At 42.3% G+C, this 16533-nt stretch overlaps 1 protein-coding gene across 1 annotated transcript in view; it reads right to left on the bottom strand.

Annotated features, from left to right (window-relative positions):
- FRMD4A (FERM domain containing 4A) overlaps positions 1-16533 on the bottom strand; it is a 592045-nt gene that overhangs the window by 325875 nt on the left and 249637 nt on the right. The gene's annotated exons all lie outside the window — the stretch shown is intronic.

Below are 16533 nucleotides of genomic sequence, written 5' to 3'. Positions count from 1 at the left end.
TGTATTGTAGAGCGGGGGCAGTGGGTCCCACAGAAGTTGGCTGTGACCAATGCTAGGGCAATTCACACAGACATGCCATCAATAGTTCTTTGTCAAAAACCCATCAGACCTTGTTCTGTACACGATGACAGAAAAGCACATAGTCTTGTGAAAAACAAGGAAACGAAAGTCGTGGGGGTACTAAATTTTTCCTTGGAATATTATTAGATCCTTACACTCTCCCCCGTTTTCTGTCCTCCCCACCCCCTCCTCTGCAAGACTAGATAAACATCAAGGAAAAAATTTAATCTCTTGTGTCAACTCCTCAAGCTTCTGCCAGTAAAGAATATCCACTATATCTTGCAAATGTCATTTTTCCTTTTTGGTCTTCAAAATTTGACATTTTTTTCTTGCCTAAAATATTGTAACATTGTGGTAAAATACACATAACATAAAATTAACCATCTTCACTGCATTTTATGTGTCAAGTTCAGTAGTGTTATTATATTTACATTGTTGTAGGATGCATCTCTAATCTTATCTTGCAAAACTGAAACTCTGTACCCATTAAACAAATCGCCATCCCCCCTTCTTTCCAGCCCCTGGCACCCCCCATTCCATTTTCCGTCTCTATGGATTTGACTAGTCTTGGTACCTCATATAAGTGAAATTATACAGTATTTTGTTACCAAGTCCTTTTGTGTCTGGTGTATTTCACTTAGCGCGTCTTCAAGGTTCATCTATGTTACAACATATGTCAGAACTGCTTTCCCTTATAAGGCTGAAATCTTATATCCTAAGAAAGACCCCTGTTTTGGACAATTTTTCAGGCCTGAGAAATCTCTCAGGAGCACTTGCCTGTCAAGTCTTTAGTGGCCATTCTTGCCGTGACTGTCCTAACAAAACCAACCTTGCTCTGCAAGTGAGTGCTGTCCTGTTCCCTAAATTATTTCCAAGCCGAATGATCCATGAAAAGTCTAGTCTCTGACTCCAAATAGGGTGTGACCACTTAACAATCAATATTGATGCCAAAGAAGAGGGGGTCCCACGTGAAGTTGAGGAAATATAAAAAGTCTCTGCTCTACAATAAAGCTTCTCCCCTTCTTGTCAGAGCTCTTGAAAGTGGGAACAGCTGAAACTCTCCAATTTAGTATCTTTCCATGAATTTTCATTTTACCAAAGGAGATACAGATCCACTTAATTCAGCGTTTAACATTTAAACAAAGCAACCATAAAATAAAGGACAAGGATAAAACTGATAAAAAGCATCATATTATTTCTAAAGCAGATTTGGAGTCTGTCAGAGTAGTTTAGTTTGACAGCTGGTCATAAATTGTACATAAATGTTCTTTGAGTTATGGTTTTGATTCTGTTTTGGGGCCGGAATTGGAGTGGCTTCATGACAAGCATCTCTGTTTAGGCAAAGGCACCAGGGAGGGGGCGGCGATGCAGTGATGAATGGCTCCAATAGCCAAGAATGTACAGAAAATATATTTCCTGGATGGGTGAACTCATATTCACAGCACTTCCTATCAGTGAATGCATTTGCCATGTCTGCAGCCAGTGCAATGACTAGAGCAAACAATGTCAGCAACAAAGACTCAGCACACGTCAACTTCTTGCCATGTAGTTGCCATGTTTTTTTTTTAAAACTATGGCTGTCCAGCAGAGAATCAAAAACCCAGGTGCCTTCTCTCACCAGGAAAGAGAGTGTTGGGTGAACAATCGGCTGTATGGTCAGGAAGATTATTGGGGAAGACAGGTGTGTCCATAGATGCAGCTCTGTTCTTGCCTCCCAGAAATCTAAGGACAGCTTTTAAAATCAGGTATTGAAACCCGCTCTCTTTATGAATTAAATTTCGATGAAGTATTTTGAATGTGTGGAATTTTGTAAAAAGGATACTTCTTTCTTTCATTTTCCTTCCGGGGATGGACAAGGCATGAACCAGTGGAGAACAGTGAATATTTTTCATTTAAGGCAGGCAGTCTCCCAGCCCCAGCAATGAGTTTACATGGTCTTAAGGAGCAGGCAGTGGCTTCTCGGCTTCTCTAGAATATAAACAGCAAACTTCAGGGACAAGAAACTGCATAATTTGAGCCATGTGAGTGGTTAGTATTCTGGAACTAGGGCTCTGAGGAGGATGTGTTGAGAATATCCTACTTTTAGGAACAAAATGGCTTTAACAGTTTCCAAAGGGGAGAAATTGACCAGAAGGGAGTCAGCATGAACAGAAGACGGAAATTGGTAGTGAGTTGTGGATGTCACCCATAAGAGACATTCATTCCGAGTTCTGATGTTAGTGGATGATATGACTCATGTGGAGTTAAGTGGGTACCCTCGAGGCAGCAGGACCACACCAGCCTTAAGGCAGGGAAACTCTTGATACTAAAGGCAAGTGCACTGGCGTCCGTGCTTATGAGAATCTGGTGAAGGACGGTTTTGGTAAACTGAAGGTGGAAGTTTTTTTAGTGACTCTATTCTAATTAATATATATTTTTGTTAACGACAGAGAAGTTTTCTTGATGCTAATGTCAACTCTGAACATTTATTTGTTCATTCGTTCATGCATCCTTTCTACAAAAACGTATTTAGCACCTGGCCCAGAGAGTGGGATGATGGGTGCCGGTGCTGCTGAGATGAAGACACAGTTCTTTCTTCAAGATCTTACAGTCTTGAGAAGACATGGCAAGATGTGTTGGTGTAATTCTATACTATCTTTCTGGGGTTATGAAAAAAGTATATTTCACTGTCAGGCCACTTACTCTGGGACTTGGGGGGTGGTGAGAGAGGGCTCACTGATAAAAGGGGAAGGGAGACCCCACCCCCACCCTATGGGAAAGGCATAAGCAAGAATAAGTGAGATGCAGAGTCTATCCCCAGATGGATTTATAGCAATAAGTGGCAGGGTCATGGCTGGGGGCAGTGATGGAGACTAGGGTTCCGAGCCCAAATACAACTGCATTTGAGAAGGTGGCAACCAAGGTCTCAAGATTCACAACACAGGATCCTGATATCATCCCACAGACATGCCTTTGATGGTATAAATCTCATTTGAGAAAAAAAGAAAGAAACACCTTAACCATTGACCAAAGTTTCCAGGCCACCTGAGAAGGATATGATGTGCACCACCATGCTGGGGCTCCCCAGTAAGAACAATGAGTCAGCAGCACACCGGATACAGGAGGAAAATGTTAGAATTTCTTCTGCATCTTGAATAATAACATTGGTGTGTATGGTTTTAAACCTCAAGTTTCTTCCTGTGTAAATCTTGAGTGACCATCTTCTTCTCCCTTGTCTATGACCCCCCCCCCCCAAGCAGGCTCAACATTTTGGTGATAGAACTCAAAAAAAGGAAAATCTTTGGAAATTGGAGATTTGGCTGAATTCCCTGTACAGCCATGTAGACAGTCTCCCTCAGTCTCCCCAGGAGAGCTGTGGGCAAACCATCCTTCTAGAGAGTGCCATGTTTTCTGCAGCCCTGAAAATGAACTGTCTACTTCAAAATCATGAGTCTTGATGGAGGTAAGGTCTGTGGCTCAACTAGATCACAGTCCAATTCATATCGAACAATTCCTATTAAGTACAATGATGAGCAAGCCCAAGGCAGTAGGCAATTGAATAGGCAAAAATGTTTTCCTGGAAAGGTCTCTCTCTCCACCCTAGAGCAGTGATTTTCTATCCAGTAATACCATTTATTTAGAGGTCAGGTACAAAGCAGTGGATCAGACCACCATCAGGTCAATCAAATTCAGTCACTGAGATAACCTAGTAACCATTTGAGTGCTTGACTGGTGAATCTAAGCAGAAATTTGATCCAATGATGAAATAATTACTGAGATTTTTTTAAAAGCAAAATCACTGACTTTCATTTTGATCATTCAATTATGCCCCACAGACCCATTTTATAGTACAAAACACCCCCAACAGTACGTGTAAAAGCAACTAATATTAATGTCCTATTGATGAACTTGTCTGTCAAGCTTCTGCCTCACTTAAAAGGGTTTTTAAAGAAATCACACTTGTTTAAGTAAACCAGACTCTTCTGAAGGCCCTACAGACAGCTGCCTGTCTGGGTCTAGTTATAAAGGCTGGCCTGTCTGCTCTGGCTGTCTCTCGGATGACAGACATGGTAATTTAAAGGTTTGTCTCTATAGGGCCCCTGGCAGGCTGGCACAGCAGTGGGTCAGGGCTAGGGTATCAGCGGACCATGCTCTTAGTGTCTGCCCATCCTTCCCATGTTGGTGTCAGATGGCTAACACAACCAACCTTGTCTTCTCTGCTCACAATGCATTTTCAATTTTGACAGCCTCTCTGACAAGTACAAAGGCTCTATTCCTCTATATCTGTCCCCCACCCCTCTCCGCCTGTCTCTCCCACCCGCATCCCCCGCCCGATCACAAGGAAGAATTTCAAGACTTTCAAAGCTTACAGGCGGTGAAATTCGTGTCAGGCACATGCAGTAATGCCTTGGGCTCATGATGGAGAGAAACACATAATAACTCGCCTGATCTCTCAGTCTTGCCACCTGTCACGTGCTCTACCACTTGGAGTAAAGGAGGCTTGTGGGGGTTCTGAAACCAGCACCAGCAGGGCATGGTGGGGGGTGCCAAGAACAATCAGCTCAGCTCCACCACCAATGTTTTCTAAAGGCACCTCACTTTCCAGAGTTCAAATGCAGGTTTTGGAAACGCAGATCTTTACCACATTCTCCCAAATCTTTTACGGATGTTTTTGATGACTCTTTCTCATCTGTAAAAATTGCATGGGATTTAAAGATTTCCATGCCTTCCAGGGTTGTTTTGAGAACGAACATGATAAAGGTAAAATGCTTAGAGCTAGTCCAAAATGAGAAGTTATGCACACAGGACCTACGTGATGGTTAGTAGTTGCTGGGGACTGAATGTTTATGTCCCCCCAAAACTCATAGGCAGAAAACCTAATCCCCAATGTGATGGTATTTTGGGTGGGGCCTCTGGGAGGTGATTAGGTCATGAAGGGGGGAATCCTCATGAATGGAATTAGTGTCCTTGTAAAAGAGGCCCCAGAGAGCTCTCTGGCCACTTCCTACTGCCATGTGAGGTCAGAGCTAGAAGAAGTTTGTCTATGACAAAGTGATAGGACTATGAAGCAGGAAGTGGGTCCTCACCAGACACTGAACTGGCCAGCGCTTGATCTTGGACTTCCCAGCCTCCAGAACTATGAGAAGTAAATTTCTGTTGCTTGTAAGCCACCAGTCTATGGTATACGGTTATAACAGCCTGAACAGACTGAGACACTACTGTTATATATGTTCCTCTTTGGAGACCTATGAGGGACAAGTCGGCTCAGTTATGTCATTGCCCAAATGAGTGAGTCTGCTGGTGGCAAGAGAACCACCATCTATTTTGAGTAACTCTGACTTGGATTGGGTTTTCTCTCCCCAAAACCTTCCTCATGTTGCCTTAGAATGATCAATGATTCTTAATCCTTTCAGAGTCAATGGTCTTTTGTTATAATCAATCTTTTATAATGTCCCTTACAGTCCTCAAGTGAAATCATGGATAATGTAAACTGCTTATACATAATCTTTAAAAAAAAAATCTCTGCTATGTAAAGAAGCAATAAAACAAAAGTAACCTATAATGAAATAACACATACCAGTATAAATAAAAGACTTTGTATAATGCAACTACACAGAAAACATGGTGAACTGATCACTTAATCATTGTGAACTCAACACGTCCAAACACAAACTGACATCAGCCTGCTCCCCATCATGTCAGTGTGGTGGTCTGCCTCCCCCACCCCTCCTCTCTCATCTGTTGTTGGGGGACAGCCTCCCTGGGCTTGACCAGTGGTAACAGGAGAGAGGAGAATCTGGATGGAAGGAAATATGACTGTGCGTGTTTGGGCAGAAGAGAATGATGTTTGGGACCCAGGCACATCCTGACCAGTCTTAGGAACTTAGTAGCCTATTGCTTCAAACCAACTCAAGAGTGATTTGAGATGCTGTACTAATTACAAGACAGGCCTGGAATGGAACCGAATATCTACTCATCTCCAGTATATTCTCAAGGTATTATGTCCTTGAATAGCAAGAGCTCTCTAGTGTAACTTCAACATTTTTCCATTTGGACCCTAGGGTTGTCCACTGAGGACAGGCCAGGAGGCTATGGCACTTGATCTTGACTTTTCATTTTGACTTTTCCCAGGTGCTCATCAAAATGCGTGTGCTGTATCTTGCATGTCCTGGCCTTACTCCTCAAGCTGCAGAGGAGATGGCCGGGCCCAGTTAGTTAGCTGTGGCAGGCTGGCATCACAAGTGAGACTCCCAGGGGCGCCTGGGTGGCACAGCGGTTGGGCGTCTGCCTTCGGCTCAGGGCGTGATCCCAGCGTTATGGGATCGAGCCCCACATCAGGCTCCTCCGCTATGAGCCTGCTTCTTCCTCTCCCACTCCCCCTGCTTGTGTTCCCTCTCTCACTGGCTCTCTCTCTGTCAAATAAATAAATAAAATCTTTAAAAAAAAAAAAAAAAAACAAGTGAGACTCCCGAAGAGTTCATAGGTGATCAGAATCCCAAGACACTGGCTCCTAACTGTTGCTCCATCCTTCCTCTGGCATGGCCCTATGTTTTCCACACATGATCTCCAGAACTTGGAAGGGCATTCTGGGTACAGCTGGCTAAATAATTGCAGTGGGAAGATGGCTCTTGACCTTTAACCCTTGTGCGATTGATATAATCCCATCACTGAAAAATGAAGCTTCCACAAAACAAGATAAATATTTTTATTAGAAGTTTTCCGAAGGGGTACAGATCCTGGGCTTTGGGTAGCCTCTACCCATAACTCACAGCCCTAATCAATGAGAACAACCTAAGCTTCAGATGCAATTGACAAACCCCTGATCAAGGTCAGCTAGAGCACTAACCCAGATGAGAGAAAGACTTGAAATGACTCGAATGAATCTCGCCACGGCAGTAGTGCTCCAGAGACCAGGCCCTAACATCCTCACTCAGGCTGTCCTTCGAAGGGAAGAGGACTCATTTTATCATAGGTTCTCTGACATTTCCACAACAACTACAGTTCCTGGGTGATATCATAGTAGGGAGATGAGTCTGCTAAGGCAGGTGCACAGAGGAGCTCTTCACTGATCCTCCTCAGCCTTAAAATCAGTCCAAAACATTCAGGTTAGAGTTCTGCTTCTCTTCTGAATCTGTGCACTGATCAGAGTGGAGTGTATCTTTTCCAAAATATGGTAAGATGAAAAACCCACCGGTCACATCAAGACAAGGCATTAAAGTGTGAAAACTTTAGTAATGGATGCTCTATTGAGTATATTATTAACTAGGATACATAAATATGAAAGCTTCTACTTGTTTCATGATTTGTCCCAAGTTATTAGGACTGTCTCCATAATTAATATTGCTTCTCTCACTTTTTACATAAGGACCTTTGGCTTAAGATGGAGAGTGAATGACCCAAGAATTTATTCCATGGGATTGCTCCACAAACAGCCAAGATTTGCTGTAACTTGCTTTCCACATGGCTACCAGGGGGCTGGCTGGTTGGAACTCAAAGTCACAGGTACAATGAGGACAGGGCAGTGCATACTTCTCCCCACACAAGGAGGCTGTCCCAGGGAAGCCGGGGCAGGAGGGACGCTGGGGTCCCCAGTCTGTGACTTTAGGATCTGAGCCTCTTTGGCTCAGTTTCCTCATGGGTCCAATTCCAGGCAGAGATTAGACAAAGGTTTCTAGATGTAGGGATTATGGCACAGTACAATCTGCACATCAAGTTAAATACTGGGGGAACCAAGCTAGGATTGCCAATATGCTAAGTTGGCAAACAACAACAACAACAACAACAAAAAACAAGTAACAAAAACAAGCCAATTATCATCTGCCATCACCACGATTTTATTAAAGAAAAGATATTTGAACGCAGAGATACCATCTCAAATTTTGAAGTGGAAGGAAGTCAGCTGGACTGCCAAGTCCCTCTGTTGTCTGTGTGTATTTTCTGCCATGCTCCAAGGACTTTATTTCAGGCCTGTGAGGATCTGGGACTGGGGCCTGGAACCAGAAAATGGGACGGTCCTCAGCTGCAATTCAGCTCTGACGCCTGTGATTTCATCTCTAGTTTTCAATACATCCTCACTGCCACTAAAACAGACTGAAGACATGCAGGAGTGAGCGGATGGGCAAATCACTGGAGACAGATCCATGTGATTTAACCCCTCACTAGCTGTCTTAGCATTGAGAACAACCTCAGCAAGGCAGAGGGAAAGCCTAAATAAACGCTCTGCCTTCATCCTGAGAGGTGTGGAGAAGGGATGAAGCCAGACCAAGGGAGAGTGGAGTGATGCTTATTTCACTTCTCGATCAACCCACGTCCTTGCAGGCTTGTTCGGGAATGGGCAGTGCTCTCTGGGAGCTACAGGCCTCATCATGATGAAGACTCTTCTCTAAGAAAGCGCTTGGGAGGGAACAACCTAATTTCTGCCCACAAGACTGAAGCCCTCTTTTTTGAAACCTGTCTTGTTAATGGTTTTGAATAGGTAATATATGCAGATGATACAAAATTAAAAATTAATAAGAGTACAGATAAAAATCTCTTTTATACCTCTGACTTATAGCCACCCTGTTCCCCTTTGAGGCAACCACCTCAACTATTTCTGGAGATGTTCTAATCAATTCAGGCATAAAATATTACCATTTCTGTATGTGATATGTATACATAATATATATATTACAATTACTCACAACTGTAAATAGTATTTCGTTGTCTGGAAGATTTCATTTAACCTATTCCCTATTAATGGGTATTTGCATGGTTGCTAAGGCAACATGAAGATGCATTTTGCCCAGGTGCCAAAATATTTTTAAGGTAGAATTCTAGAAGTGGAATTGCTGGCTCAAAGGTCATGTGCCTTTAAAAAAATGATATTGTAAATGTTTCTCTCTGTAGAGTTTGTACCAATTTATGCTCGTACAAAATAGAGAGTACCTGATTACTGACACCCTCAGCCACAGGGTATGATAGTTAGCTTTTGAGTCTTGAGGATGTGATGTGAAAAACAGCATCACATTTTACTTTAATTTAATCTCCTTTAATAAGTGAAAATATTGTTCACAAAAATTCCTTAATACTAATTCTCTTTTTTAAACCAAGGCTTCATTGATCCAAATGGGTCCAGCTGTGTCTCATAAACATTCCAGTAATGGGTATACACTAATGATTAGCAACATGACGTTAGATCCCTCTACCCACTGAAGTCCACATTTAAAGGCAATTTAAGAGGATCTTTATTAATGGTTACCTTATGCATCTCTGTATTACATACCCCAAAACACACCTATTAGGATGAATGAAAATTAAAACCACACTGAGCAAGAACAAAGGGTTATTCATCCAAATAGTCCCCTTTGTAAAATTTCCCTTTGGCCTTGAGAAGAGATATCAAAGCAACAAATGTTGAATCTTGACAACTTTGGACCATGACACCTGATCAGATGTGGACTGGACAAAACTGATAACACTTGTCAGCTACTCAATTGTGAATCTCCCAAACTCAGAAGCTAATCTCACGGAGGATCAGCAGTGCAGGCAATAAAGGTCCTTCGCATTTCCACTGTGTGCCAAGATACATGAGCGTGAACACCTCTAAGTATGGCTGCAGGTTCCCTGTGGCTTTGCTGAGCAGACCTGTTACCCGTGACTTTTATTGGCAAGGCTGATCCTGCTGCCTCACTAACTTCACGATGGGCCTCTATTTTATTCTGTGGCTAATATCTGCTTAGGTTTCTACTTATTCTCCAGGTCACGAGCTGTGTTTGGAAAAAATGATCATAAACATTGACCTTCAGGATACCATTTCTTGGGCATTTTTGAAAGGTACAATGTAGATACCATGGATTTCTTCGTGTAAGAAATCATTACAAAACAGCAGCCAACACACTAAATAATTCATTTAACTCATTTAACTTAATTTTAACATATTAAATATTTACCAAGCTTGTTTTCTATTGAATTTGCATTGAGGTTGTAGTGATTTTGTCATATACTGCCAGCCCTAAGCTATTAATCCTATGGCTGGAAATGCTTAGACTTATGAATTGTTGAGACTATTTTACAGAACATGACCTGTACCTAGACCAATTACCTCTACTGTTGTTAATAATATCCTTTTTGCTCACGATGGGGTAGATGTTGTATATACTACTGGTGAAGTAGGTCTTTCACATCTAAGGATTTGTACTTCTAATTTCTAAGTAAGATGTTATTGCTTGCTCCCTTGCTCATCTTTCATCTATTATCTCTATCTACCTACCTACCTATCTATCACCCATCTAATCTTTCTTCTACACCATGCACTATTTTAAGTGTCTTACAAATATGAACTTAGTTAATTCTCACAGTAGCCCAGTTAAGTGGTTATCCCATTCCATTCCATTTCACGAATGGGGAAACTCAGGAACAGAAAGGTTAAGCCATTTGGTCACAGTCACACAGCCAATTCAATGATGCAGTCTGAACACGAGCTCAAGTTTCCTGGCCCCGGGATCTGATACAACCATACACTGCGCCTGTGTGTAGAACATTCTAGTTTTGTGAGCAGTCACTTGTCCCCTGTCACTGAGGGAAAATCATTCTTCTGTTGAACGGAACAGACAGAGCTCTCGTGAGGAAGCAGAACTGGTTAAAAAGTGTGTGGGGTGGGGGTGGGGTGGGTTTACTGGAAAGTATCTGGTATCCATTTACAAGATACTCTTAATAGCATCTCCATTGTGTCATGGAGAGACTCAATAATGGTACCAAAGGAATTTAGTTGAAGTGAATGTTGGAGCAAAGAACATACAGTGATGTAATTCTTGAAACTGGGGGAGGAGTATAATGTTCATCTGGGACTAGCGATGAGGGAACAGGCCCCTGGGGCCTTGGCCTCAGTTGGCCTCTCTGCCTAAGGCCAGTGTGGAACCAATGGCCCAGGTCCAGATGTTCTATCTATTATCTATCTCCTGTGTTCTTGCTTCCAGCCCTGGTTAAGAAGACTGTGGATTCCTCAAACACCACAGATTAATTCAGGCGTCTCCTTTTTGCTCTCTGCAAATGCGTTCTTCACAGGCACTGAGGTCAGCAGGAGATGGGGTTCAGCCGTGTGCTGGGTATGGCGGTTCCGCCTTCCTCATGCAGGTGTTTCCTTTAACGAGGTGTTGATGGGAAGGTGGTGGAGACAGAAATGTGGGGAGTGTGAGAAGAGGGAATGGCAAGATGTCTCACCAACAAGCCTATATAAAAACACTTCTCTGGGCTTCGAAGAAGCATGCACCAGGCCTTCAGAGTGGAATAACTGTTTTTGCTTCCTCTTAATTAAAGGAATTATATGACTCCCTTGCGAGAAAGCAAAATGACTTATTTTATCATAATTAAGCTTTTAAAACAGCAACTTGCAGTACTTTGAAAAAGTCATGGAGTATATGGAGTTACACTTGATTCCTTTTTTTGTTTTATTTTGTTTTGATGCTGAAATTGGGCAATTAGAACACTTCTTCTTTCTCCAAATGGAGAATGAACAGAGCTCTTTCTGTCCTTCCAATTTTTCAGAGTTGCTTCTTAAGGAAGCCTAACAGCTTCTTTATGACGGTTTTCAAAAAGCCTTTCTTATGACATTCTTCATAAAGCCTTGCTTTGCTGTAGCATTTCCAAAATTTCAACATTTTATTTACAGATTAACTTTCCATCCTCAAAATTCCAACTAATTGGAAGTTTTGTTGTCTGTTTACCGATTAGTTTTCTGCACCCAAAGGGAAATACATCACCATCTTCATACCTGAGCTATTTTTTTAAACAAGACTTAAAATTAGGAACATTTGCAAATAAGTTCCGTATCTAGGCATATACCCAAAAGAAATGTGTCTATATGAGCACCAAAAGATATGCCAGGGATTTTCATAGCAGCCTTATTCATAATTGCTCCAAAATGAAAACAATTCAGATGCCCATCAGAAGTAGAAGAGAAAAACACATAGTATATTCATGTTGAATAATCACGTAATAGGATAAAATATATCAATAAAGATGAATGAACCACTGTTACATTCAAGAACATGGGTAAATCTTATGAATATATTTTTGAGTGATGGAAGGTAGAAACAAAAGGGTATGTATAGCGTGTTTATATTTACATAAAGTTCAAAAACACTGAAAATCTTAAAGGCGTAGAGATAGAATAAGACTTAGAAAACTTTTTTTAAAAGGATACTTTTATTCACAACATGTTACCATGTCATCTGTCTACATACTGAAAAGAATGTTTTCTTAATAAAAAATCTTGAATGTATAATATTGAAGTTGCTGAGGACTGAATACAAATCTATTTCTGATGGATTTTCTTTTTATGGGTCACTTCTGCTATATATTCTATGTTATTTTGTGAAGAAATTCTCAAATTTGTTGTGCTGTGTGGATACAAAGGTGATACTCAAAGGAACTGTCTGAGAATATATATTTATGTTTTAGCAGAGGATTAAATCACAAGCTTTAGTCATGAAACTATTTTTTCCTTCCCTTTTTCACCTCACTTCTTGCCCACCGGCCTCCTGAATTCTCCCACTGCCTTTTTCATCGCCCCTCTTCTTCTCTGATGTGCAATTAAGCTGTGCTCTCCAGTCCCATCTTCTGCCTTCCCCCAGCATCCCCTTGCTGTCTGGAACTTTACCCACTCTGAAGATAATTTCTCTATCTCCTTCGGCTGCATTATTCCTAAATCCCCACTCCTGCCCTGTCCAGCACTCTGGCTTCGAATGCCCCGCTGTCTCAGCCACACACAGCTATATCTTTTGTCAAAATTATGCAATAAAACATAGAATCAAACTAGTTTCTCATGAAATGAGCTGTGACTTTCTATTTGGTGATCTGAGTTGGTGGCACCACCACTCCCCCAGGTGCACAGCCCCCCATCTCTGGGTTACCTCTAACTCCCCTCCTCCCTATTTCCAGCTAGTCATCCAAGGACACCGACTCTGGCTTCTACATTCTCTCTCCTCTCTGTCCCCAGGGTTGGTACTATCTTGGACTTTCATGGTTTTATTGGCTGCTTTGGGCTCCTCACTGATCTCTCTGTTGCAAGGCTCTCCCCATGCTAATTCTTCCTACGTCTGGCTACTTGACTGGGTTGGATAGTGTCACCCCTCAAATTCATGTCCACCAGGAACCCGTGGATGTGACCTCATTTGGAAACAGAGTCATTGCAGACATTAGTCAAGATGAGATCAACCCGTATTAGGGCTCACCCTAAATCCAATACCATTGGTGCCCTTATTAGAAGAGGCAATTTGACAGGGAGACATTGTCACAGAGAGAGAGAATACCATGCGAAGGTAGAGACAGAGATTGGAGTGGAACGTCTACAAGCCAAGGAATGCCAAAGATTGCCGGCAACCAGCAGAAGCTACAAGAGAGCACACAACGGAATCTCCCCGAGAGCCTTCAGAGGGAGCACGGCCCTGCCAACGACTTGACTTCACACCTCCAGCCTCCACAACTACGACAGAATAAATTTGTGTTGCTTTAAGCCACCCAGTTATGTAATTTGTTCTGTCAGTCTTTGTAAGGAAATAAAGCCACAACCATAGTCTTCACGATACACTGCTTTTTGCCACAATACTTCTCTCTTCCAGAACTTTCATTGCCTCCCTCTTGTCTACCAGCTTAATTTCAGTGATGCCTTTACAGTCAGGCGGCGTGCTCTGGTCCTTCTGCTGTTGTACTTCATGTGAGTTCTGCTACAGCCTAGCACAGCCACATGCTTCATCCTTTCCCAGCACCCACCTGCCTTCTCCACTCCATGTGTGCAACGGCTGAAAGGACTTCTCCCCTTGACTTCTTCCTGCTGAAATTGTGCTACTTTTTCAAGGTGTTCAAAGGCCACTGTCTTCATAATGCATTCCTCAGTTCAGTGGGGTGAGTGTATTCCCTCTTTTAACACCCACAGTCAGCACCGCTGTTATATACTGATGGCATTTTGCCCTGTCTTAGGGTGATTTCTATATATTAAACAAATTTATTAGGAAATGTTTATGGCAGAAATACAAAGAAATGACATTTTAGTAAGTTGGATAACTGAAACATACTTTCAAGTTTACTAACCAAATACTACGGACCTTTAGACCTTCTGGGTCACCAGTGCTGATATATCCTGGCAGATGCACAAATTACGATTCACTTTCCTCAACACATGTGTTCAAATAATTAAAATATTTGCTTAAGACACAATCGAACTTTACCATCTCTACTGCTCTGCAGTGACTGCCATGATTGGGAACTGTGGTACATTTTTCTGCATAAAACCCTGGGATGAAAGCTTGTTAATGGAATGACAGAAGCCACTATCTTCTCTGTTTTGCTAAAGCAATGTTTTCAACATATTATTATTTCAAGATTTTATCTATCTATCTATCCATCTATTTAGAGCATGTGAGCAGGGGAGAGGGAGAGAAAGAATCTCAAGCAGACTCTCCACTGAGTGTGGAACCCCACTCGGGGCTCGATCTTGAGACCCCGAGATCATGACCTGGGCCAAAGTCAAGAGTTGGATGCTCAACTGACTGCGCCACCCACGTGTCCCTTCAACATACTATTAAAAAGACACAGGCAACATGCAAAGCTGTGCTGTAACTTTTTTTGAAAAAGTCTTTTCCCAGATCAATTGAGTCCAGACAGCTTAATCTGACCATATTTTAAGAAAATGAAACACAGACTTATTCTAATACTTGTTAATGCCAAGGTGGAGGTCATTTTCAGCTTTATCGGTATCTCTGGTGATCTTACTCCTGGCTCCAGCCTTTCTGATTCCTGACTCAAGAGAGGAAAGCATTTCTGCTTGCTCAGGGCAATGAGCAAGGCCCTGACGTTGGTGCTCACAGCTAGAATGCTTTGATGAGCCAGGTTTCAGTATCCTTCCTGGCTTTGGCCCAGAGCAGCCTAAACACCAGGGAAAGAAACAATTCTGCGGCTGTCCTAATGAGGAAAATCCAAACTGGTCCACATGTAGAGATATCACATCCCACTAAGTGGTAACCACCACTCTTGTGAAGCATGTTCATCAGGGCTGGTTGCTGGAGATCATCTAGAGAAGGGAAACTGTGAGGTCTTTATAAACTGTGGAGCTATGTCCTGCGACCATGCTGTGCATATTCCTTCTGATTTGTCAAGAGATGCAGTTGTTGGGCTCCCATGTCCAAAATCACTCTCAGACTACTGTGGCATAATCCTCTGTGAGGCATAGTGGTCTTGATCTGAACAGAATTTTGATGACTTGTATCAAAATTTTAATTCCATTAAATAGATTCATTGAGTAAGGAATAAATTCTTCATGGTGGAAATTTGTCATTGCAAATTGCTTTGTTCCAACTTTATCCTTTGCAATTTTATTTTTATTGGTGTCCTTGCCTGGTGGAAATGATGTGAAGAACAGCTTCCTGGTTCCTCAGGAGTGAAGGTTGCCCACAGATTCTGATGTGATTTGGTTGTGGTAGACCAGTATCTCACAGCAAAGCCCCCAAACAATACCACTGTTTTGGAGGTCCAGGTAAAAAAGTTCTTCATATGCCTGCCTACCGGCATGCAGTCTATGGGCATTCTCTGCTCTCCTCTTGTCCACCTATGGGAATATAGTGTTTCCCTCAAAGAGCTCTGTATGAATTGGCCTTTGTGGAGATTTCTGGACTGGCAGCTAAATGGGTCTGCAGGAGGCAAAAGGTCCAGGCCTTGAGCACCTCAGACCACACTGGAAGGTGGCCCAGAATTAGACATTCCATCCATCTACGACAAAGTGGAAGGTTGTCTTCTGGAGCTCAAGGCTGAGGTGACTAATCTGGTGTTGGCTTTGCAAACTGCTCGGAGGGAAAGAAGGTCTTCAAGCTAGAATCCATCGTAACCACTGCCTGAGTCTAAGATTGACCACTTGATGGGTTTTGGATCATCTCCTTTTAAAAACTGCCAATTCAATGTCGATCATCTTTACAAGAATTTTTACCTCGAGAATCCTTGGCTTCAAGAGGACTGGGAAGCCTCAAAATTTGTAAATAAGATGTGTGTAGATACATGTACAAGAAAGAAAGAGAAGCCATTGTTTTCATTTCAGTTTTTCAAACTGGGGCATAGTTAGTCTTGGTTATTTCAGAGGCCAGAGAGTCAAGGACGTTGGTGGGAGCTCTGTACCATCTTTAACCTCTGCAGTCTTTAATCAGCTGATTATCACTGGATGGGGAAGCTAATTTCAACATTCCTGTCTACCTTTCTCCTGGCTGTGCTCTGAAAACCTAAAGAAGAACCCCATTGTACTAGTGCTGAATAACACAGAAAGCAAAACTGACTATAACATGAAACATGAAACTTTAGGGATGACAAGTACTTTCCATCTTAGAAATTTCCCCTTTGAGGAATCTCCACATCCAAGAAGTACCGGAGAATGTGACTCTGGGGTTTTAATACCAGTGAGTGGTAAGGTAGCAGCATGACATAGAAAGAGGCTTTGGAGTTATGCAGAGCAGAGCTAGAATCATGGCATTGCTG

This window comes from Ursus arctos, unplaced genomic scaffold, assembly GCF_023065955.2.
Source record: "Ursus arctos isolate Adak ecotype North America unplaced genomic scaffold, UrsArc2.0 scaffold_30, whole genome shotgun sequence".
In the NCBI taxonomy this organism is placed as follows: Eukaryota; Metazoa; Chordata; class Mammalia; order Carnivora; family Ursidae; genus Ursus; species Ursus arctos.
This window is presented reverse-complemented; position numbering and strand designations above follow the sequence as displayed.